Source organism: Peromyscus leucopus, chromosome 1 (assembly GCF_004664715.2).
Source record: "Peromyscus leucopus breed LL Stock chromosome 1, UCI_PerLeu_2.1, whole genome shotgun sequence".
Classification (NCBI taxonomy): domain Eukaryota; kingdom Metazoa; phylum Chordata; class Mammalia; order Rodentia; family Cricetidae; genus Peromyscus; species Peromyscus leucopus.
The window spans coordinates 74,874,689-74,899,695 of NC_051063.1; the positions used below are offsets into that span (position 1 = coordinate 74,874,689).

General features: G+C 49.2%; 1 long non-coding RNA gene across 1 annotated transcript; it reads right to left on the bottom strand.

Annotated features, from left to right (window-relative positions):
* Positions 1-18,912: 18,912 nt before the first annotated feature.
* LOC119088857 lies at positions 18,913-21,609 on the bottom strand. Its single transcript, XR_005092593.1, has 2 exons — positions 20,339-21,609; positions 18,913-19,066 (listed from the first exon to the last, which is right to left on the bottom strand). It is a non-coding gene; the product is annotated as an uncharacterized LOC119088857 (long non-coding RNA).
* Positions 21,610-25,007: the final 3,398 nt, after the last annotated feature.

Sequence of the window (25,007 nt, forward strand, 5' to 3'; positions counted from 1 at the left end):
CCCTCTGTCAAATCAGACCCACGACGTCGAAAGGCAGGAGCCCCACCTGGGACTGTGTAAAACATAGAGATTCAGTAGAGGTAGGTGGGGTTCGAGATTTAGGTGGTTATCCAGCTCCCCAGATGAGTAGAAAAGAGGTAGTCTGAGGCACAGGTAGAAAAACATGGCTGCTCTGCCCAGCTCTTGGACATCTCAGAGTCCCAAACTGGGCATCCATGAGATCAGAGGAAGCAGCTGCTTTGGAGGCCAAATGGTCTCTATAGGGCATTTTATACTCTTCTTCAAGGTACGTGGACAGCAATGGTTCTCAACCCACCTGATGCTGCAACCCTTTAACACAGTTCCCCATGTTGTGGTGACCCCCGACCAGACAATTATTTCCATTGCTATTTCATAACTAATTTTGCTATTGTTATGAACTGTAATATTTGTACTTTCCGATGGTTTTAGGTGACTCCTGCGAAAGGGTCATCTGACCCCCAAAGGGGTCACCCAGACCCACAGGTTGAGAACCACTGGTGTAGAGGCAAAGAAGGGAAGGACTGAAGAGTGAGGCGGTGGGAGTAGATTGCACCAGGGGGTGCTATGGTGGAAAGTGGGCTAGAGACCATCTGAGGGAGAGTGCGGTGAGGAGAAGAATGCAAACGCTCTGTGGAAACTTCTCAGAAGAGAGTAAACACTCCCACCGTCCACCTGCGCAGGGTTTCCGGGGTACCTTGCTTCATTGTCAAGTGTAATCCTTGAGAGAAAGAGTACACCGGTGACCCTGAGGTAACATGGGCTCTCTAGGGTTTCTTTAATCTCAACAAGCTTGGAATTCGCCCAGCACTGGAGGTTAAGTTTCAGGCTTTTCGTGCTGTTACATCTTTGTTCCCTTTACCTTCTCCTTGAAGTGGAAATGATTGATGCTTAAGTAACTTGGGCTGTTGAGTAATATTTATTCAGACTGCAGGAGAACAAGATAGGGCTTAAAACTGAGGTGGAAGTTTTCCCTTTGAATGGCACAGGTTGAGCCTTTGAAAGTCAAGTGTATTCCCGGTTGCGCAGTATAATAAAGATGGAGGAGCCAGCAGGCGAAAGGTCTCCCGCAGATGATCAATGTACACTGGTTAAGTGGAGGCTCAAACAGTCTCATGAAGCCACCTGAGCTGAAGCCCCTGGCTATAAATATTGACCGAGTCCTGGATTGTTCTGAGACAATCTCGTGTCTTTTGCTGAGCCTTTCAAGCCGGGCACTGGAGGGCTTAGTAAACAAGCTTCTAAAGCCCCGAGAAAAGGCTCTCAGATTCCAAATTCTCTATAGATAACACCAGACCTCCTTCCTCAAAGGAAAGTGAAAACTGTCCAGGAAAATGAAGTACCCTCAACACCAATGATGATGTGATTGTTTACTCACGCATGTGTGGGATTGTCAGCTCAAGTTGCCTAGGTACTAGCAGCCTAGACCCAAACCACAAATTTAGCATCAGGACAGCATCATTATATTTCCCAGTCTGTGTTTTTGCACAAGTACACACAGGTGTTTGAGTGTGGGGGAGGTAAAGGACAACTTGGATGCCATCTGCCACCATCTACTATTTATTCCCTTCTCTTTTTTTTCTCTTTTTGAGGCAAGGTTTCTCATTAGCCCAGAGTCCACCGGTTAAGCTGGACTGGCCGACTAGTGAGCCCCTAAGATCCACCTATATCTACCACCCCCACACTAGGATAATCATGGTCATGTGACCACAACCAGCTGTTTAAGGTGGGTTCTGGGACCACACTCATATCCTAATGCTTGCAAGGCAAGCGCTTCACTGAACCATCTTGCCCAGGTGATCTTAAGCTCACCAGGCTCATGCACAATGCCAGGGTGGAGTAGTTACCATTTTCTCCGTTTTGCGAAGACACCCCAACAGTTGCTTTGGTGATCAGTGGAACTGAAGGCTGAAGATGGGGCGCAGGAAGGAAGCAGGGGAGTTAGGGTTTCCTGCTGTCTTGGCTGCTGGACTATCACCAAGCATTTGTCCCGTGGAGAGGCAGCCCTCTCCTTTGATGGGGTACGCAGTGTGGAAGGAAGACATGAGAATCTTCATGTGTGCCTCAGCCGTTCCTTCACCCATGCCTCTTTCCCTGGCCTGAAGGGCAAGAAAAGACCACCTATACTGAAAGGACCACCCACCCCTTGCCTCCATTTTACTGGTGCAAAAGAGAAGGGGGAAAGAAGGTGGGAAAATTCGTGCAGAGCTTCCAAATGAAGCCTTCGGCACTCGGGGCTCTGGACAGTGCTACGTGCAAGGACTTGGGGCCTATGAGCACAAGATACACTTTGCAGAACAACTTCTGTCCTCTTGTACACGCACAGTGGTTTCCCCCACTGCATCCTCTTCCTTGATCCTTGAAAAAAATCCCAACCATTTCCCTGCAGCTAAGCAATAAGAAATTTTCTCTTTCCTTGGGCACGGGGCATCAGCAGAAGAGACAAGACATTTATTAGAAGATCAAAGCAAGGTAAGAGATGGCCATGTCCTTCCACAAACCATCAATCCCTGGCTGCTCAGCCCCAACAACCCTCAGATAGATTTTCTTTAATAGAGAGGCATGGCTCACATAGTCTACAATCTACACTAACATGTGTACATTGCATAAGGCAGTCAGCTGCGCCCATCAATGGCTTTTAGCACATCGAAACGATTGTACAACCGTTTCTGCAATCTAACTTCAAACACTTCCATCGCCCTCAGAGGAAGCTCCTGCCCATTAGCCTTTGCTCCACAGCCTCTCCACACTCTCTAGCCTCCCAGCATTTCAGCTATCCACTAATCTGCTCCCTGTCTTTCCGGGCTGGCATGTTTGAGGTATTCCATACAACTAGAATCATGCAGTATGAGCCATTTTTAACTGAATTCTTGCGCTCATATTTTCAAGGTTCCTTCATAGTGTATCAATATATCACTTATATTATTTAATGGTTGAATAATAATTCGTTCATTGGTTGATAGACACGTGCCTTTTCCATTTTTAGGGATGATTATAAATAGTACTACTATTAATACCTGTGTACAGCTTTCTGAGTTTTTTTTATTCTAGAATTTTCACTCTTTTCCTTAAAGCATACAAGTTCAGAGCATACAAGATGTAAAAATATACATCTCAAAGTTTAATATGATCAAAAGCTCGGTCAGTGAAGTGATTGCTATGCAGGCGTGAGGACCCGAGTTTGATTCCCAGCACCCACATAAGAAGCAAAGTGAGTGGCATCCACTAGGAATCCTAGAGATGGGGAAAGTAGTCAGGCAGATCCCTGGGGCTCACTGACCAACCTGCCCAGCTTAATCAGCAAGCTGCAAATCCCAGTGAAGGACCCTGTCTCAAGAGACAGGCGAGGCCAGTGAGACGGCGCAGCAGATGAAGATGCTTTCTGCTAAGCCTGAGAACCTGAAGCCAATCCCCAGGGTTCACACGGTGTAAGGAGAAAACCAGCTTCTGCAAGCTCCACATATACACCATGGCAGGCATGCACCCACACACATACACACATACAACTGCAAATAAGTAAATACAATAAAACAAAGAAGGCTTCCCCTTCGAAGAAATTATTATTTCCTGAGAGAGAGAGAGAGAGAGAGAGAGAGAGAGAGAGAGAGAGAGATGGAGAGAAGGCTCAATGGCTAAGAGCATGTACTCTTCTTGTAGAGGTCTCAAGTTTAGTTCCTAGCACCCACATCAGAAAGCTCACAATTGCCCATAGTTTCAGCTCCAGGGGATCCAATGCCTCCTGCACCCATGGGTACCTGCATTCAAGTGCACATAACCACACACAGACACATAAATAAAGATATTTAAAATGAAATAATAATTTTAAAAAAGATCCCACATCTTGCAGGTGACAGGGCCAGGGTTCTATCTGGAACCCTGTCTCCATTTGGGAGGAAGGAAACTGAATGCGCCCTGAGATGTCTGGCAATGATTTCTGTATTGGTCAGAACTTGCAAAGTTATGGTGCAGTAACAAAAATCTCCAGTTTTATTTATTTATTTGTTTGTTTGTTTGTTTGTTTTGCAACAACAGTTTCAATTTTGTTTGCATTCAAAAGTGACTACATCCCTTTTGTCCTCTCCCTCTGAGACACATGTTAAGAAGTCACCTTGTTTTTTCCTCAGGGGGCAGGGAGGGGTAGGAAATAAGAAGTGGAGCCCATCCATGTAACTACTTTCAGAGCTCCTCAGACTTGGCTTCTGCTATATCCATTTTCATTCCATTGGCCTAAGCAAGTCACGTGGCCAAATACAAAATGGACAAAGAAAGATGCTTGTCACCCCGTCTCAGTGAATGGGGATGTGTGGAAGGAAATCGATGAAAGCATTAATGCATTCAGCCACAGCATAGAGAATCTGTGAGCCTTGGGTTTCCGTGAGGCCTTTTCTGTTGCAGAATCATCCAAGTACTACAGACACTCTGCAACACTGGTGAGGAGACGTGAGCATGCCTATGACCTCATGGAGTTGAGAGGGAAAGACTAAGATTAATGACTAAAGAACATTAAGAATGGTAGCATTAAGACAAATTGCACATGGAAGAAAAATCTGCTCCTTATTGGGGATGTGAGGGACATGATCTATTTAAGAACACTGGAGAAGCCCAGGCATCATGGGCACCAATGTAGAGAGAGCAGAATGTGCCTGGCCTTCCTTCCTGGGCCCATTACAATGCCTGACTGTGATTCTACATGAGCAGCTGGGTTCTCATGCAGCTGTCCGACTTAAGTGTGTGAAATAACCTCCTTCGGGTGGACAGGAGTCAGTCATCTGGAGCTTCATGGAGGGAGGGGAGAAGTCAGTGATTGCAAGAGATGGTGTCAGGTGCAGGATGATGGGGGTGGGGGTGTACAGGATTATACCACTGCTGCTCAGGACCCGCCAGCCTCCAGCTAGGCCACCATGTTCTCATCTGTCAAATGGGTGCAGTGCTGCATAATGGCTCTCCTGACTCTTGTTATGGTGTGGTGGGTGAGGGAATGCCTTCCAAAGATCTCTACATAGATTTCTCACAAGCTGTGAATGTGACCTTCCATAGCAAGTGGAACTTAGCAGATGGAATTAAAGCTCTTATTCTGGAAAGCTGATGGGCACCATGTAATCATAGGAACATGAGACAGATGCAGAGGTCAGAGTGATAGAGGAAGGAACTGTGAGCCAAGGGAGGCAGCCAGCCTCTCAGTACTGGAGAAGAAAAGGAAATAGACACCCCCAGAACATAAATGTGCTGACTCCCCTGCCCTCTCTCCCATTCTGAAGCAATGCAGACCTGGCTACAATTTGACGTCAACACTTGTGACCTCCAGAACCACCAGACATAAACTACTGCTATCTTGGATGAGTGACGCTTGCTGGGATTTGTATTACATCAGCAATAGAAACCTAATACACAGCTTGACATGCGGTCAGGTCAGCGCAGAATGCTAGAGAAAGGCAGTGTGCTGCCGACGGAAATGAAGTGTTGACCAGGCTCGGAGGCCAGTGGGGAAGGCAGGTGTGTCAGAGCACAGCCCAGAAGGTGCATGGATGCACCTCCCTATCCATCCCAGGCCCTCAAAGGTCAGTGAAACCCACAAGCAGTGGATTGCTAAGAGTCACTGCTCTAGCCTGCAGGCTGTAGTGGTCCTCAGCATGGCATGAAACAACATTCTTCCCTGTCTCCTCGACCTCGAAGCCTTTGGCTGTGCCTGGCTGTTCTCAAGTCAGGGATCACATGAAGCTCACCCAGCAACCCTTTCACAACGTTTTCCCGGGAGTGGCTCCATCCCTAGAGAGTCAGCTTGGTCTGCAGTATAGCCTAGGTTCTAGCATCTTCCAGCACCAGCCAGGAGCATTCAAGTATCCCAGGAGCTTTGCAGAGCTGGGTCCACCAGCCTGAGAGCCCCGAGGCCATACTGGTCTGTGGGAGAGATCTCTCCTCGCTGACAGCTCCGCTGGGGTCTCCTTTCTTCCAGCCTCTGCAGCCTGACTGGCGTCAGTCCTGCCCACTAAGCCAGGTCCTCCCAGACAGGCAGACTCAGCCATAAATTTTAATTCAAAGTTTTTTTTTCCCCCTTTTTATTATTTTCAAATGTTCAAGGCCATGAATGTGAGGAAATGTTGTTCTTACACTGTGACATGCACATCGCTAAGAGAGGAGAGCTTTAATCTGTGTCCTCATTCTGGGGACACTACTATACCCACAGCAGCAGGCTGGGGCTATCCCTCCCCTGCACACACATGTGCCGGCACACCCCCGACGGCAGCATTCAGTATTCTTTGTCTCTGTGGATACTGTTCTATCCAAAGTCAAGGCCGGTGACTTTGCTCTGCCGAACTCTTTGTGTGACTGCTCCTTTCTGGGACCAAATGGAAAGAAAATCCAGATAATCTCAGGTTATGTAGGTATGGGCAGGTACAGGCATATGACTCACCGGTGCGGGCCACTTCCTTGGAGGAACCCACAGAGCTTGCCACAGCATGAATTGCTCACCTGGACTCTGGACTGTCCCCCCCCCCCTTTTTTTTCTTTAACCTGCTGCCATGTGCCCGAGAGCCTCTGAGGCTGGCTTTCTGCCAGGAATGTTAAGAAGGCCCAAGCTAAAGGCTTGCTCAGAACCCAGAGCAGATTGGTTTGGCTCCTCTGGGACCCTCCCAGGCATGAGCTTGAGAGCAGAAGGGTACACACACACACACACACACACACACACACACACACACACACACTGGCAGTACTGTCCTGGCAGTGGTCCCTCAGTCCAGGAAACCCCATGACATGACATGCTCCATGGCTCCTGCTTCAGAGGCCTGGGCACCAGGCCTGTGACCACATTTGTGATAAATGTCTTTGTGCTGCTTAGTGTCGCCAGACCTTGAACTGCATCTTGAGTAACTAGGCCTGTGGATTTCCAGCTGGCCTCAGACTTCGGGCCAAAGCCAGCTGGGGTCTTTATGAGAATAGCCCTGGCTTCGGGACGGGACAACCACAGAGGCTCTCTGGGCCAAAGGACACCCCGTGGCTGTGACTGGGAAGTGGGGACGACATGGCAGAAGCCATCCCCGGAGAAGACTTCCTTTGCTCTTCCAGCCATTTCCTACTCTAGCCAGAAACCATGAACTGCACTTACAGGCTTGCCCTGTGGCTCCCAGAATTAATGAGACCTTCTCCCCTTTTTTCAGGGTGGCCTTCAGGGTCACAGTCCAGCTCTGAGCTTCTGCCCCCACACCAGTCCCTTCCTCCTCTTCCGGGCAGGACCCAGGGAGCACTGTGTCATTACAGACTCAGCTCGGCAGTGAACCTCTATGCAGCCCTCCATCTTTAGTTAGAATCAGTGGTAGTGTTTCTTGTGGGTTTTGGGTCTATGTTACGTGCCTTGTGGGCCTTGGATACTTACTGGATTAAAATACATTTCAGGATCAACCAGGTGGTTCGGCAGGTAAAGGCACTTCCTGCCAAGTCAGACACCCAGAGTTCAGTCCCCGGGACCACATGGTGGTGGAAGGAGAAAACTGAATCCCACCAATTGTCCTCTGACCTTCAACACACATGCTGTGGCACATTCATGCACACACGTGCATGCACACACACTAAATATGCAATAAAAATTCAAAGTACATTCCTGTTAATACTGGAACACTTTTTTCCCTCAACTGACCTCGAACTTCCCATGTAGCCAAGGATGACCTTGAACTCCTGATCATCTTGCCTACACCCCCTTCAAATGCTGGGATCACAGGCACGCAGCACCACACCTGACTTTGCCCTTTTACGACATGGATGAAGAAGTATGTGGCTTTGACCCTGGGGCAGAGAACACTGTGGTGCAAAGACAGAATTCAACATGAATTCCATGCAGTTAGGGGTTTCACTACTTGTCTCTGAGAAAGAAGCCCATACCTTCCTCTGTGGGCCTGGAGCCCCACCTCAGCTTCTGATCACCAAGCTGGCTGTGGAGGGGTGGGTCCTCACGGGGAGGAAGCTCTTCCTGTTTGCTCCTATCAGAGCCTGGGTTAAGTCAGCGGTTGGCCGGCTTACGGCCTCTCTTTCCTGCTTCCTCCCATTTTCCTCCTTTGCAGGTAAGAGGAGAGTGGATTCACTTTGGGGTAAGGTAATATGCTTTCAGCTAGTCATCCTATGACCAGCCCATGCTTTAAGCCACCGGGAAGTCACAGGGTCTCAGAACTCAACTCGGGGATTTGTTCCTTTCCTAGAGAGGGGCCCAAGGTGTGATTATGCAATTGTCTCTAATATTGCACAAGTCCAAAGCCCTTTCTAGAGGTCTGTAGGAGCCCTTGTCTCTCTGGATAATCCTCCCGTCTACTGCTACTGGCGATGGATGAGACAGTCTAGTCCAGGTGCTTCCCATGCTGCCCCCTCCCCCACCCCGCTGAGCACCCCTGGAAGTGCACCTGCAGCCCCCAGCCTTCTGATCCGGGCTGTCCAGCAGGTGCTGCAGCCTCTAACACCTAGCACAGCTCCACAGCATTCCTGGGCACCTCATCTCTCGGCTAGCCCAGACAGGCAGCTCCCTGAGCTGGCTCTGCGTTAGCGGAAGTGAGGACAGCCAGCAAGCTCAAGCCTCTCCTCCTGGGCTGGGCTTCTGTGCAGCCTCATGTGACAGTCAGGAAAACCGTGCAGCATGTTAACCAGTACAACTGGCTGCTGCTCTGGATTCTTTGGCAGTCAGGCCCCTGGTGCCCAGCGAGCAGGAGGCAGAGGCATTGAGACAGGGCAAGGAGGGGATCTAATTAAGCTGTAAGCATCCCAGAGCCCCAGCTGGGTTGGAGTGGTGCTCTCTGATCCCAGCATCGCCTTAAGCACTGAGAGAAAGGAGGGGGAAGAGGAGGAGAGGATTGAGAACTTGATCACGGCGGCCCCAGTGAATTTCCACGGAACTTACGTGTACATCATGTTGGAGAATCAGCCCCCTTGAACTCCGCTTAATTCTGCCCTGTGATCCTAGGAGCGCCAATGTCCCCCGGCCCAAAAGGAAGCTGACTTTCCCTTAGTGCCTCAAGGGATGCCAAGTGTGACTGGGGAGTGCCTCCTGCCTTTGTGCATGGAGATGCATTCCTCCCTAGCCACACTCATTGATGCTGCAATGTAGCGGTCCTCCGGTCCCCTTTCTCGAGTGCCAAAACATTCCACGTGTGGGCTTTGCCATCAAAGAGCGTGGAAAGGGCTATACTCTGATGTCCAACCTGGGACCTAAATGCTATGCCATGACCTGTGTGTGTGTGTGTGTGTGTGTGTGTGTGTGTGTGTGTGTGTGTGTTTGCAGGTGCATGACTAGGTATAGGTGTGTGTACATATGTACATGTGTCTGTGGAGGCCAGAGGACAACCTCAGCTGTAGTTCCTCATAAACCATGCTGTTTTGTGAGACAGGGACTCTCACTTTTCCCTGGAACTCACCAATTTGGCTAAGCTGGCTGGCCAGTGAACCCAAGGGATCCACTATATTTGCCTTTAGAGGGCTAAAATTATAAGTGGGCACCACCATGCTCAAGTGCTTTTTTAAACATAGGAACTGGGCATTACACATGTGAACCGTCTCCCAGTCCGACAGCTTGCACTCTTTAAGCCAATAATAGATCTTAACTTTCAGATCCAACCTTCCAACGAGACTCATAGAAAGGATCGATGCTGTAGCCAGTCACAAAGGCAGGTGTGGCCCAGGAGACCCCACATCCACAGCCTGTACCTTCCACAGCAGGCAGTATACATTTCAAAGAGTAGCATAGAAGGAAAAAGCCAACCAATCGAAGGCTTGTCAAGCCTCACACTGCAGAGGCTGAGACCAGGGGATAATGCTATTGGGAAAGAAGTGGAGCTTGAACTCCATTCCCATGAACACCTTCGGCCGTTGTTCTTCAGTTTTGTTCTGAATTATGAGAAAACACAGGTTGAGTATAGAACACTGCACCGCTTTGGAGCAAAACAAGCAGCAAGTCTCCTGCTCATGAGCCGACATCTGCTAAACTCATCCCACACAACCTTGGGCCCTGCTGACCACAGACTAGGCTCTGGGCAAAGTGCATGCTCTCCCCGAAACCACACTCCCCAGACAGCCACATCGCCGAAGAGCAGCCATGCGTTCTTTGCTCGGGCGCTGAAGCAAACCAGATAATATTAGGCTCAACCCGGCTTAGACAGAGGCTTATTTCTTTTAAAAACAGAGAAGGAGACAGACAAAATTCCTGCCCGGATCTGTTAGCCATGGCCTTGTGGCCAAATCCCAGGAATCCTGCCCTGGCTGGGAAGACCAAGACCTCAGCACTTCTGAGCAAGGGGGATTGGGGCCAGAGACTCCACCTCACATTCCTGGTCCCAGAATGGCAGCAAGATGTGTCAGAGGGAACTGGCCCTCCAGGGCACTCTGAGTCTATGGAAAGAAGCTAAAGATCTGGAGATTTTTTTCCTGGTTTTATTATTATTAAATAGGGTTTTACTAATTCAGTAGTTGGGCTGGGGATGTAGGGATATGAACTTGCAGAGTTTGATGCCAATGAGAGACCCCATCTCAAAGGAAGGTGGATGGTGCATGGTGCCTAGGGAAGGACACAGAGATTGTCCTGTGACACACACACACACACACACACACACACACACAAGTTAGACTAGTACCTGGCATACAGTGAGCATCATGAAAATACTCATAAAACTAACATTTCTCTAGTTATAAAAGGGGCTCTGACTGGAAACAAACTTGGAAAACACTAACGAGTAAAGGGGATACGGCTGAATTCATCTACCATTGCAATTTGTAGACACAGTACCTTATTAAAATATGTCCAGGATCTTCCTATCCATGAACCAAGTGTGTCTGTATCACATATCCTAAAGAAGATCTTTTTTATTCACAAGGAAGTGGAACTGTGTTCTAATTTGTATATAATCCTCACACACTCTCCCGTATACTATAAATTATCTCTATATTGCCTATAATGACAAATGCAATATGAATGCTAGGGAGATATAACATTGCATTTTTTAGAGAATACCAAGAAAATGATAGGTGCCTATGCTCAATACAGATGCAAGGGCTTTGTTTCAAAAATTTTATATGCACATGACATGTGTATGTGTGAGCATGTTGGCGTGTGTGCCACAGTGCATGTGTGGAGGACAATCTCAGGTGTGTGTGTGTGTGTGTGTGTGTGTGTGTGTGTGTGTGTGTGTGCATGTCACACAGTTTACATGTGGAGGTCAGAAGACAACCTGTGGAAGTCAGGTCTCTCCTTCCACCATGTGGGTTCCAGGGATCAAATTCAGGTCATGACACTTGGCATCTAGCAGCTCTACCCACTGAGTCATCTCACTAGCCCAAGGACTCCTTTACTGTTCCCTGCTACATATGCCATGCTTGCTGGCTCAAGCGCTTCCAGGGATTTCCGTCTCCACACCCTGTCTTGCTTTGGTATTACAAATGCGTGCTACTGTACCCAGCTTCATGTGGGGTCTAGGGATTCGATCACTCAGGTCCTCAGACTTGTGGGGAAATCCTCTACCTGCTGAGCCACCTCCCCAGTCCTCAGATACTTCTGATCTGGAGTAGTTGACTACACAGATGCAGGGCCAGTGGGTGGACAATATTTTCATTTCACAATGTTCTGTATTAGTAAATATCCATCAATTCATTCCTCTCGTGGTTACACTAGTGTTTCATTGTGCTATAAGTAGCCCCTCAGTGTGAGTTCTTCTCTGTAATTATTAACTCACTTAGGAGCAAGTCACCTACCTCCTCTCCAGAAAGGAGGGGCAGATGAGGTCTCTTCTGGTTGCCCAAATACCTATGTGGTCGATCCTCGCTGTTTGTGGAGTCCATGTTTGCAAATTCATTTACTCCCTATAATTAATTTGCAACCTTAACACCAAGACTTCTTCATGCTCAATAGCACTCAAGTGCAAAGCAATGAGAACTCTGGGCTACCAACACATTCACAGCCAGCACAGACCGAGTGAGGCGACACCCGGCTGGGGACACACACTTCTGCTGCCGCTTTCGTACTGTCCACGAGAATCCTTTCACATTCTAGCCAGAGGTATACTCTCCCTGACAAATCCACTGTTGAGAATGCCTGCCCCCCCCATGCCCACCCCTTCCTGCACGGCTGAAGGCCTTTCTAATGTTCCCAGGTGCAACAAGGCTCTGATGTGACCTGCTGAGAGCCACATGTGTTCGATAAGCTCCGTTCAGGCACAGGTTATAGCTCTGCTGGCCTTGAGGTCAGCGTCAACGAAACAGTGCGTGCTAAGGAAGGTGCCTTTCCACAGAGGTGCGCACAAGGCAATCCTGCGTGTTCCTCAGTGCCTAACAGTGCGGTGGAGGTGGTGGCACACGCCTTTAATCCCAGCACTCCGGAGGCAGAGCCAGGCGGATCTCTATTAGTTGAAGGTCAGCCTGGCCTACAGAGCGAGATCTGGGACAGGCACCAAAACTACACGGAGAAACCCTGCCTCAAAAGAAGAAGAAGAAGAAGAAGAGGAGGAGGAGGAGGAGGAGGAGGAGGAGGAGGAGGAGGAGGAGGAGGAAGAAGAAGAAGAAGAAGAAGAAGAAGAAGAAGAAGAAGAAGAAGAAGAAGAAGAAGAAGAAAAGAAAAAAAAAACCTTGCTCCTTTAATTTTTCCTTGCTCTGAACTTATAGGTAGGTATACTCATACACTGATGGTTGCAGATTCCTCTCAGGATAAATGCCAAGTGGCTGCTTAGCTCATAGACACCCTATGCATGATCATGATCTTGAAATCACCAATAGACCCCAAAATAAACAATAATTGCAAATATCAAGTGTCTATTGTGTCCAAAGGAAACACCCTTCGTTGGCCACCAAGGGTCTATTTAGACTTGGGAGTCTTTTTTCCCTAAAGCAGAAGAAGGGAGGAAATGCCTTCCTCCAGTGAGGAAGGGTCTCACAGCTGGGCCACACAAAGGATGTCCTGCGAAGATGGGACACCCAGCCTGCCTGTGAGAAAATACGGCCAGCTCCAGCCCATGGCCAAGGACCTCCTTAGCAATCAGGCTAGGCAGGGCTAACTTCAGAAACTAACCACCCTGAAGCCTCAGGACCTCGGTAGCAAAGGCTTATTCTATACCCATGGTAAGTTAGTCAGGGCTGCAGGGCAGGCTATGCTCTATGACCTACATAGTCACTAGGATGGGTGGAGGATAGCAGTAGCTCCTGCATCTTGGAACTGAATTCTCTGGAATGTATGGCTCCCAGGATTACCACGAAAGGGAAAGGGAGCATTTGGGTATCCCATCCCAATCTGAAGTTATACTTCAACCCGAAAGTTAGATTTATTACTTCCTCTCAGAGCTCGTTGTCGGCCCTAGTCAAAATGGCCTCATCCGTCTTCCAAGAGGCCAGGAAATATAGGGATATCAAACATGATATTGATAAACAAGAAACATCTCCTCGACCACATGTCAACATCTGTTGTAAAATACTATTTTAAGATGTGTTACATGTGTTTATGCCGTGAAATGCTTATTTAATAATGCAAGATGTATTGCATTCTTTTATATTGCATTTGTTTAACTCTGTGAAGCTGTGCTTCTTTGCCTGTCTAAAACACCTGATTGGTCTAATAAAGAGCTGAACGTCCAATAGCAAGGCAGGAGAAGTGATAGGTGGGGCTGGCAGGCAGAGAGAATAAATAGAAGGAGAAAAAGAGAAAAAAAGGATGTAGGATCAAGAGAAGGAGGAGGACTCCAGGGGCCAGATACCCAGCAACACAGAAAGAAGTAAAGAAAGATCTACAAAAATAGAGAAAGGTAAAAGCCCAGAGGCAAAAGATAGATGAGATCATTTAGGTTGAGAAAAACTGGAAACAAACCAAGCTAAGGCCAGACATTTGTAAGTAAGAATAAGACTCTGTGTGTATTTATTTGGGAGCTGGATGCCCACCCCACCCCTCTACCCCACCCCACCCCCTACCCCACCCCATCCCCACAGAGAGCCAAAGAGTAAGGAGAAAAAAGTCAAAATAATACCAACTATGAACATCAATACGTCTACAGTAGTGAGTCCTCCTGAAAAACATCCTCAGTCTTTGGTGTGGACACCTGAATTTTGAGGATTCCATCAGTAAGAAGACACAGATGTGTACAGACTTCTGTGTGCATCTCTGTCCTAGTAGCAAAATAGGTTAGGATCTTCAGAAATAGTTGATGGATTTGGGCAATTAGTCAAGGACACCTTGGAGTTAAGAGGAATAAGCCCATTGGTCCACTTGTACTGCTTAGAGGTCATAAAGGGCCCTGGAGCTGCCCCTGTGGTCCCCACTGACCCCTTGATGCTCCATGATTTCCACCAACAGGACGCAAACAAGCAGGTGCGAAGACTTAAGAAGTTTGAACAAGATAAGCACAAAAGCACATATTAACAGAAAGACACACTTTCATTTAGACACCAAGTCCTCGACTCCACTCGAAACACACTGGAATTTTGTTAAGCGGTTTTGAAGAGATGGGTTGACTTTTTTTTTTTTATGGTGGGCTAATGAGAAGTCACATTCCTCAGCAGTGTACCTACTCATACATTGATCTTGCTCAGGTAAATAACCTCTCACCCATGCTCATTCAGGTAACCCTAATCAAGTTCAGTGGGTCACCCCAAAACAGAGGGACAGGAGAGGATAATGGGGGAGGGGAGCTCGGATCAAAGAGCAGTGCACATGCGTATGACGTCATGAAAGAAGGACGTTGCTGCCAGCGTCAACTCCCACCAGCCATGGATAAGAATGGATATTTTTGCAGAGATCTGATGGGTGAACTGAATGTCCATTTATACTTAGTGTGAGTCCAATGTGTATATGTGCATGTCCTGAGACAGGGTCTTGCTGTGTACCCCAGGATGCCCTTGACCTCTCCATCTTCCTGGCTCAGCCTCCCAAATGCGAGTACAAGCATGAATTCTACCACACCTGGCTTTGATTTGTAATTTTAATTAACAGATTTAAAGGTTTTTACATATTCCTTCCAAGTTTATATTTTTGTTATCACTCAGGCTTTCCCCCATTACTCTGGTGCCAGCTCTTGCCTTGTTTTGTAATAACCTTTCACATAAAAATAAGATTACTTACAATATTTTAAATTAAAAAAAATATTGGTGTGTGAGTGTGGAGGGGGAGTGCATCCCACTGTGTGTGTGCGTGGGTCAGAGGACGACTTCATGGAGTGAGTTCTCCCTTCCAACCTCACATCTATCTCAGGGATCAAACTCAGGATGGTGGCCTTGCATGGCAGGTGTCTACCCACTGAGCCACCTGGCCGGCTCTCTTTTTTGTGACATTTATCGCAGATGTCTTCCTAGCATGGCTGATACCTCAGAGTGTCAGTATTTCTCTAGGCAAACCTCAAAATCTTTTAGTTTTAGACCCATTTCTAAACATTTCTGTCTGGAAAGCCCTTGCCTCGGAGCTGAGGCTTACCTGTTGTAAAATGTATGTGGAATTTATTCTGATATATGGAGGAGCTGCGGATTATCTCTAATTTTTCCCACATGGCTGGTCCTCACATCACTTATTGCCTAATCTCCCGTTCTCCATGGATCTTTCTCACGCACTCGCTTCTTATCTCCATCACCTCCGTGAGGACCTGTGTAGGAGACACTCGGTTCTACTAGCCCATCTGTTTGTGGTTTCTTTCGGCATCAAAGCTTTATGAGATCGCTTCTTTCTCTTTTACCCTCAGTGATAGAATCCTTTAAACATACTCTCTGCAAATATTCTGGGCTGGATCAAGCTACCAGAATTTTCTTAAAAGGAACATTCCAGGCTACTGCAGGCATACTCTGCATAGAATTCTTGTTGACCCAAGACAGCCGACTCGCACTTCCTACCATGATAATAGGGTCTTCCAGAAACTATTCCTTTGATATTCTGCCCCTGTTCAGCCTGGCCTGGTGCTTTAAGATGGAGGGGGCATCAAGAGCAGCGTAAGGGAAGAAGCCCAACCTTGCAAGGCTGCCTTGGTCAAAAATTAATTTGTGCAGTCACCCTCCTTTTAGAAAGCAGACCCTTGGGTACTGGCCTGAAAGTGCCGATTCTCATGTAGTCATCTTCACTGTGGCTAGGCAGGGGAATGCCCGTATACAAGACTAGTAACTGCTCATTAAAGACCTGTCAGGTACCTAGGAACGGGTTCTCCTCACTGCTTTCCCAGTGAGTTATCTGGAGTGCGCTGCTGGCACCCCATCTGCAGAATGAAGCATCTGTCCCGGGCACCTTCTAGCTCTAAGGCAGGTTGCAGGCAGCTCCGTCTGAATCTGGAGGCAAAAATCCTCCAAGCCGGCCTTTGTTTCCCTTCCAAGCGCGTTTGCGGAGCTCTTACAGCACCACAGACACCGCTGCGTTTGAGGAGCTTCCTTGCTTTGTGAAGCCCTTTCAAGATGGGGATAAAAGGGTCCCCAAAGCATGAAGCAGATTAAAAGCAGTGTCTGTACAAGGCAAGAAGAAAGTTGGGGATTTCTTTTCTCCCTTCCTCTCATTAGTTTAACTTCGACTGATTTCAACATGTGCTACACTTTCCCTGGAAACTGAAGGGTTTGATTTGGAACGCCGTTGCCAGGTGAAAATTCTGCTGAGTCTATGAGGCGAAAACATGGCTGCTGATGAGCGTGACTGACTTCACATAAGTAAGAGGAACTACAAACTTTGGGAGAGAGGGAGCAATTCTAGAATGTTTCCAGTTGCCCTAAATCCAGCTTGTTTTGGTTCCTTGGATTCCAGGGTGGCTCAGAAAGTTCCCTCATGGAAGCCCAGAAAACATTCCTCCACACAATCTATTTTCTGACCCAGAACAAATGGGTAGGAACAACAAATTTCCTAGATCAACTCTGGAAAATTCATGGCAATGGCAACTCTTGGTTCTTTCCTCTAGGAGGAAAAAAGAAAAAGAAATCGACCAAATCATGCCACAGAGAACAGCCACCTCCCCGCCCAAATCCTCCTCTTTTATTCAAATAATGACTATAACCTCTGAGGTCTCGGTGGTTGCATTGTGCTTGTCTGTGTCTCTGATGCCTTTTGGGATAGCCCAGGAAAGACTACAGAGTTTCCTTGGTCCTCATTTGAAATTCCAGTTTTGCAGCATTAATTGGCATTTTTCAAACACTAAGAGTCCAGCTTGAAGTCTACAAATAAAAACAGGCCCAGATGCTGTGCTTTCACTGGCACGCATTTAACACTTCGTAAGCAGTTCATTAAACTGATAACACTTTAAACGGCAACACTGGCTCTCTCAGAGCCCCACGGCAGGCAATTGTCTCCAGACACCCAGGGAACTCTGCCTGGCTTGAGAACCACAGGAATCTACCTTCGTGGTGGAGTGTCTTAATTATGGGCACCCTGACCCCCTGGCCATCTCACAGGGCCTGCCTGAGGCCTCCACACCCCAGTGACCAGGGGACCCTGGCACAAGGCCAGAAAGCAGGTGCGCCAGAGACATGATAAGGGATCCAGGGATAGATGCAGGCTGGGGGCGGGAGGTGGGGTGTGGGGTGTGTGAGGGGCGGGGGGGGGGGGGGCGGGGGTGGTGAGACAGCCTCTGTGTTCTCTGCAAGCAGGCAGCGTGTCCGGGAGCCGTCTCAGCTTGAGAATCCAGGATTTGCCTCACTCACCAAGGGTCAGTTTGTCATCTCAACGGAATTAAGGGCGAATGTTCAACCACCCTCCAAGGATGACTCTCTCTTTCCTGCTCAGGTTTCATCTAAAGCACGAAGACTCGGGCACAGCATGGGCCCCTCCCCCTGCCATCATCCTCTGGGACCTGGGACGGGGACACATTAGAGCAGCCGGAGGAGGCTGGGGGCCGGGGGTGGGGTGGGAGTGGGGGGTTGGGGGGAAGTTGTTAAACTGCCCACTCCAGTCCCTGTACGGGAGAAGCTGTACAAGGGTTGACCTGCATTTGATCATTTGCATAGTGCCAAGCTGGGAACAGAAATGTGGGCGTTCATTCCACAACAATCCGACGAACAAGGGTGGGGTGGGGGGGTGAACATTGTCCTCTCCGGGTGACAGACAGTGAGGCTGGCATTGCGGAAATCAATACCACAGACAGTAACTCGCCTGGGGCATTTGGCGAGCATGCCGCACAGGGCTAACGAAAGTGTTTTTGGTCTGCAGAAGCACTGGCACCTTCAAATCTGTGGGTTGCTCGGGGCATTTTTACCCACTTTTCGCAAAAGACAAAATGACGTCATTAAGACATGGGTGAATTAGAACTTGAGTCTATCTGGTGACCATCATCTGGCACACTGAGCCCCAATATGAGGAAATGAGAAGGGTGTGGGTGTTGAATTCGTGACTCAAAAGGGGGAATCCTGGGGCTTCACCCCAAGCGTTCTCTAACCTCCGCCCTGGAGAGTAACTGATGGGTAACCGATGGATAATTGATGGATAACCGGCCAGCTGCTGATTAACCATAGTGGGGCTGCAGTGAGGCCCGAGGCCATGACCCCAGTGGCCACAGAGATGGAAACTGAACACAATCCCGCGGGAGCCTGAAGTCCGAAGCCAGGTTCCCAGAGATGCAGCTCTCTTGGCTGGGGACTGCCAAGGCCTTGGCCGAGCGCACGGCGCCATCGCGTGGCCATAATGGGCAGCGCACTGGGGCCGCGCCTCCAATCTTCCCAGGGGACCCTGTGAGCCTGGTATCACTGAAACATCCAGGGTAGAGAACGCCCCCAGTCTGTAGCGAGAGGAGTTGGAAGCCTGGGTGGTCACATCAGTCAAGGGAATGGGCCAATTAGGTCTTGCTTAGCAGACAGCTTCGATCAGGCCTGGGCTCGTGGGCTGGATGGTGCTTCTCTACTGTGCACCCTGAACCCAACAGGTAGTAAAGCGCGCTGAGAATCTGCTGCTTCTGCGAAGAGACGCGGTCCCCTGACCCTGAACAAAGACAGGCTAAGACACTAGCCTCCATTCATTTATTCAGTCAACAGACTATCGAGCACCTACTTTCAGGTGGGGAAATGTGCGCTGATGTCAGGGAAGAGAACAAGAGACAACTTGCTGTTAGATGAGCCCCCTCGCCAATCTGGTAAGTCCTGAGGTTACTCAGAATGTCTGCAAAAAAAAAAAAAATCATTTTTAAGACAGGAGGGATGCAAAGCACACCCACGACACTCAGTACAGTTTTCAAATGTTTCTAAATTGTGAAATCGTCATATATGTTCTTTTTTAGAATATGAGTTAACGAGATCTGAAGACGCGTCTGTTAACTCCAGTTGTCTCAAAATCGTGATGAGTCCAGATGATGTTTTGAGATAAATGCTCAACTGTAATCTGACAGGAAAGTAGCTGTGATTTCTGCTGGCGGAAAGAAAACATCTCAGGCGCTGCTAATACTCCAGGGCACTCTGCCTAGATTGTAATTGAATCAAATGCTAAACTTCAGTTAGAGGTGAGGGAAAACAACGATGTTGTGTTTTTCTGTTCAAGTTCACAGGGCCTCCTCCCTTTCTCTGTCTCTGCAGCCCTCCTCCGTTAAGAAGCCTGGTGGAACCAGGCATGGTGGTGCAGGCTTGAAATTCCAACCATTTGGGAGGCCGAGGCGGAGGTTTGCAAATGTGGGTAATCTAGTGACTCTGTCACAAAATCAAAATACAAAGGGGCCATGAGTTGTATCTCAGTGACAGAATGGGGATCTGATGCAGGAGGCCCTGGAGTCAAGTCCCAGAACTGCGGAGGATGGGGGAGGAAAAGGAGAGGAAGAAGAGGTTAAAAAAAAAGAAGAGGGGAAGAAGAGAGCAATGGAGGAGGAGAGAGGAGGAGAGAGGAAGAGAGAGGAGAGAGGAGGAGAAAGGAGGAGAAAAGAGGGACCTCTGATGCTGCCACTACCTGGTAAATGAGCAGACATGTACACAAGTACATGTACACAAGTAGCCATGTGGTGGTGCCACGTGCTTGAGGGACATCAAGTTAGACACCAGCAATGACACCAACAGGGAAGGGCTTGTGTTACTGCCTTTGACTTTAAGAAGTCCCCGCAGGGTACCACATGGCCACCCCGGGGGCCCCACTCAGCATAGGAGCCCTACAGTCTTGGTGCAAACCTAAGCCCTGAATTCAAGGCCCTAAACTTACACAGTGATCAGTGTCCCCCAACCAGGGAAGCCTGGGTCAGCCTCATTGACATCCCAACGCCCTTAAAGGCACCATGTTGTCGCTCTGCCGCCCAGATTTTCCAGGGCTCCTGCTGGGGCAATGCAGTGAAGTCCAGAGCAGTGTGCTTTGTACCTCACAGTTCTGCCCGCCCCCCAAGTCTAACCCTGCCGACAGGCCAGCGCTTAGCTCCTCATGGAGACCAGGCTCCTTCCAGTATGTAGGGCTCCTTACCTTACTGGTCTCTGACCAGCTTTCCTATCAGCTGTGACCCTCTAAGTCAGAGGCTGGGGAAGGAAGGTCCCTCTCACCTCCACCCCAGAGGGGTTCCAGCCCAGCCACAGTGCCACACCGCCATACCCCAGGCCACGCTGAGGTGGTTGGTGAGAGCAGGGAGCACGGAGAGGCAGCCTTTGTAGCTGGATAGAAACCGGTGTGACAAGCTTGCAGGATGATGTCAGGGCTGGCACCAGCAAAGAACAACTCTGTTGACAAGAAGATTAATTAGACAAACGCAGTGCCAGTCAGCCAGCCTCTGCCGCCATCTCCTCCTCAGAGGTCAGCTCCACTCAGGCCCCTGCTAGAGATTCTTTCTTCATCTTTTTAAAAGAAAACTTAATCTCCTAACAAGACAGCCCCAAAACAATTCATGGCGTGCCAGCAGAGCGAGTACATACAGGCATGCTCTGCAGAGGTTCCGGGAACCCACCGGGGCCTCCTTTCTACCTGTCCAGACAGATGCAGCTCTAGGAAGAATGCTCGTCTCCTCACGGGGGCCTTCCTCATCAAAGAGGGCGCTCCAGGTGGGCTACCTCTGGCCTTCTCTCTGCTTTTTCCTAGGGGCTCCTCTTCTCACAGACAGGGGTGGGCAGCCCACCATGCCAGGTCTTGGCGTTTGGAAGCTTCCTCCCAGTGACCCCCTTCCTCTCAAATATCCTCTTCTCTCCAAAAGGTGCCTGCCCCCTTGTCCCATGATGGGAAAAGAAAAATCGACCACTGAGTATCAGAGTGGCCCCTCTTATTATTCGACAAGCTAGCACTTCTCGAGCAGTTTACATCCCAGCAGCCCTGAGGATAAACAGGTGATCTCAGCACCACAGGCCTTGGAGGGGCTTATATCCACGACTAAAAGCCCGGCGGCGAAGCTCATGCGTGTTTGTGGGAAAGGATCCAAGAAGGGACTGTGGGAGAGGCAACTTGAAGGTGGCAGCCATTTTGGAAAGGAAGATGACTCCAAAGAAGGAAGTGAAAGTGGAGTTGAGACCTGCGGGAGGAATTCTGGGAGAGCTGCCTCAGAGCCACACACAGTGTCAGGGGCAGGCACGGGACAGGGCCGAGGAAGGAAGTGCTTTGTACATAACCTGTCCATTGCAAGAATGAAAGATTATTTCTAAATTGTGTTACTCACGCACAGCGTAACACTGGGCGTCACGCATGGGGCCGGCGTTGCTAAAATGGAGATGCCTGCCTCTACTGATTCTAAAGGGTGGCACTGGGCCCAGAAAATGCCATCTGAGCAGGTTTTCTATCCCATAGGCACCCCCTCCCCTTTCATCATGAGACCCCTCTCATGCCCCATCTCCAAGCAGGCCACCGGGCCCCAAACTGCTGCTGTCTGACTGGAGAGAGGCCAGAGTCAGAGCAGCTGGGTAGCTGATGAGCAACCCTGCCCAACCTGTACCCCTTCTAGATTATCTGCCAAGGCCCAGGGTGACAGTCCCTCCCTCCTCCCGCATACTCTATGTGCCCTCGGTGAAGGAGCAGAGACTCAGCCCGCAGGAGTCAGCTGCAGCCCCACGCCCCCATCCATGGTCCACGTCTGTCACAGGTGTGAGTCCCAGCTGGACCACAGCACACATGAACACAGTCCTTGGGGGCTGTAGGACCCTGCAAGGGTCACAGCTATCAATGCAGAGCCACCAGATCTTAGGGCAGGGGGAGTCAGCAGAGCCGCAGAGAGTGGTAGGGACTGTGTCGTTTCCTGGGGCCTTGCTGTTTGTGGGGGACTCCAGACCAGGACGTGCCCCTTTATCTGGAACTCACATGGGGCACCTACATAACCTCAGGTCTGTGTGCCTCTTCCTGGCTCCCTTCAATATCCTGGGGTGACTGTCAGCCGTGTGTGTGTGTGTGTGTGTGTGTGTGTGTGTGTGTGTGTGATGGCGGTGGCAGGCTGGAGGCTGTACATTGCCATGATAAGGTTTATTCTGACTCACTGTCTGAGGGGACACAGTCCTTCCTGCTGGGGAAGGCCTGAAGCGGAGTTAGGAGGGTACCACATTGCCACAGCCAGAAAACAGAGAGAGAGAGAGATGAACGCTGGTGCTCAGCTTGCCTTCTCTTTGAGACTCTGAGATGTCAGCCCACACAATCCTGCTATCTACTTTCAAAATGGATTTTCTCACCTCAGCTAAACCCCAGACCTACCCTCAGCGACATACCCAAGGACTGTCTCCCAAGTAATTTCAAATCCAGTTGACAGCAAAAATTAACCATCACAGGGGGGCACAAAACTTGGGCAATGGGGCCTGATAGGCACACACAGGAGGACACCATCCTTGTATCTCAGGGGACTGAACGCATAGATTCCAGAGCCAATGAGACCAGCTGTGGGGGGCTGCAGATGGCACCAGGGAAGCTGATTATTTGGTCATGTGACTCCAGAACTGGGAGGGATGGAGACCATGACTCCAGGAGAAGTGCAGAGGCTTCATGAATGCCGACTTCTGTAGCACAAATCCTAATTGGTCTTAATAAAAACCCAGAGCCAGGTATCAGGGTAAATGCTGGAAGATCAGAGACAAAGGAACAAGCCACAGCCACCTCTCACCTCACCAACTCCTCAGCCTGAAAGGGGTTGAGCTCCTGTCTCCTCCCACCTTATATTCCTTTTCTCCGCCCAGCCATATCACTTCCTGTCTCCACCTCCCTAGCTGGGATTAAAGGCGTGTGTGCTTCCCAAGGACTGGGAGCAAAGGCATGAGATCCCAAGTGCTGGGATTAAAGGTGTGCACCACCACTGCCTGGTCTCTATGGTTAACTAGTGGCTGGCTTTGCCCTCTGATCTTCAGGCAAGCTTTATTTGTTAGAGCTTACACAAAATACCACCCCAGACTGCACGGTGTGAAGACCAGAAGGTGCTGCCTGGGAATCATCACTGTTTAGTTCTGTAAAGGGCTCTTTTTCTAGCTGCCTATGGAGAGAAATTCCTGAGACCCACATGGGGGCTCACTATTGTTCTCCATGCACCCTGAACTTCTCCCATGCCCCCAAGTTCCCCCAGAGGGACTCTCACCCCCAGGCACTGACCCACTTCCCTCTGACAAGAAGTGAACTTAGAAAGGGGTAGCATGAGGAGTTCTGTGCCCTGTCCTGAGCCTGCCACCCGCATGTGACCACGGGACACATTTTCCCTCTCCAGGCCTTCATTTCCATATAGACAGAGAGGCTCTGCAGTTGATTTAAAACTAACTCCCAGAAGCAAGACCCTGTGGAAGGCTACCCTGGTCACAAAAGCAAGCAAGTGGAGATTAGGGAATGTCTTGCTGCTTTGGCTAATGGTTCTGGAGTGCTGAGCTGCCCAGCAGGGGTCCCAACAAGACAGGTTAGTGGACTTGAATTCTCCTTCTGGGAAGTGAGGTGCTGATTAAACTCCATGTCCTGATCTCTGCTGCCCTCTGCTGTCCACGGCTGGCTAGGACACAGGCTCCGTGCATCTCCGACACAGCCGTGCTGAGGAGAGCCTGGTGCCCACAGTAGGCAGGGACTTCCTTCACCGCTCCGAAGCAGCCCTGCTCCGGCTTCCTCCTCAGCTAGGAGTTAGTTACGTTTGTACCGACAGCAACATTTCACTTGGGGGCTTGCTATGTGCCTCGCTGGAACGCTAACCCAGGCCAAGATGGAATCTCACTTTAAATGAATTGGCTTCATCAAACAAGCCGTGACTGTAACGGGTGGAGGTGTTTTCTGGGTGCTCTGACACACAAGAGGGCATGGACAGGGAGTGGATTCTGGACAGCATGAGGACCCCCCCAGTGTTCACCCTTTCCAGACGAGCTGCGGTCCTGTGAGGCGCTTCCAAAGACTGGGGCCCTGGAAGCGGAGTCCTTTACAACTAGAGTTAAATCCATTTATTATGGGATAGTTTTACTGATAGACTTCATATAGGTTTTAAGAGAGAGCTCAGTCAATAAAAAAGTGTTTTCTGTGCAAACATGAAGACTGAGTTCCATGTTCAGAACACACATAAGACGGAGGAGGGAGCAGGATTAGGGATGGCAGTAGTAGCTCTTGTCACAGAAGTAATTGTTACAGTAGTGTTAGTAGCCGTAGTAGTAGCTGTTGTAATAGTAGTAGTTGTTGTTGTAGTTGTTATAGTAGTAGTAGTAAATTGTAGTAGTTGTTGTAGTAGTAATTGTATAGTTGTAGTAGTAGTAATTGTTATAGTAGTAGCAGTTGTAGTTGCTGCAGTAGTAGTTGTTGTAGTAATAGTAGTATTAGTAGTTGTAGTAGTAATAGTAGTTAGGGGCAGGAATAGCACACTTCGAGGCTGAGCCCCAGTCAAAGAGAAAAGACAGCCGTGGAGTTGGAGGCAGGACAGGGGCAACTAAGAGATACTTACCTGCTTGCTCTAGAAGTGGAAGCCGCTTCTGGTGCCCGGATTGGGCAGATGATCGGTAGAGCCTCTAACTAGACAGTAAAAAGGGATATGCAAGGTATGGCAGGAAGGGCAGGGACTGCACACTGGTATCTATCTCTTTTCTCATCCCTCTGGGCTGCTCCGTGCCCGTAAACATACTCTGTGATCTAGAGGATCCCTGGGAGGGACTTTCCTTAGGAATAATATGGCTACTTTAAGAAGACAGTAGCAATATTCTTGAACTTTATTTTGGTATTTTTGTCA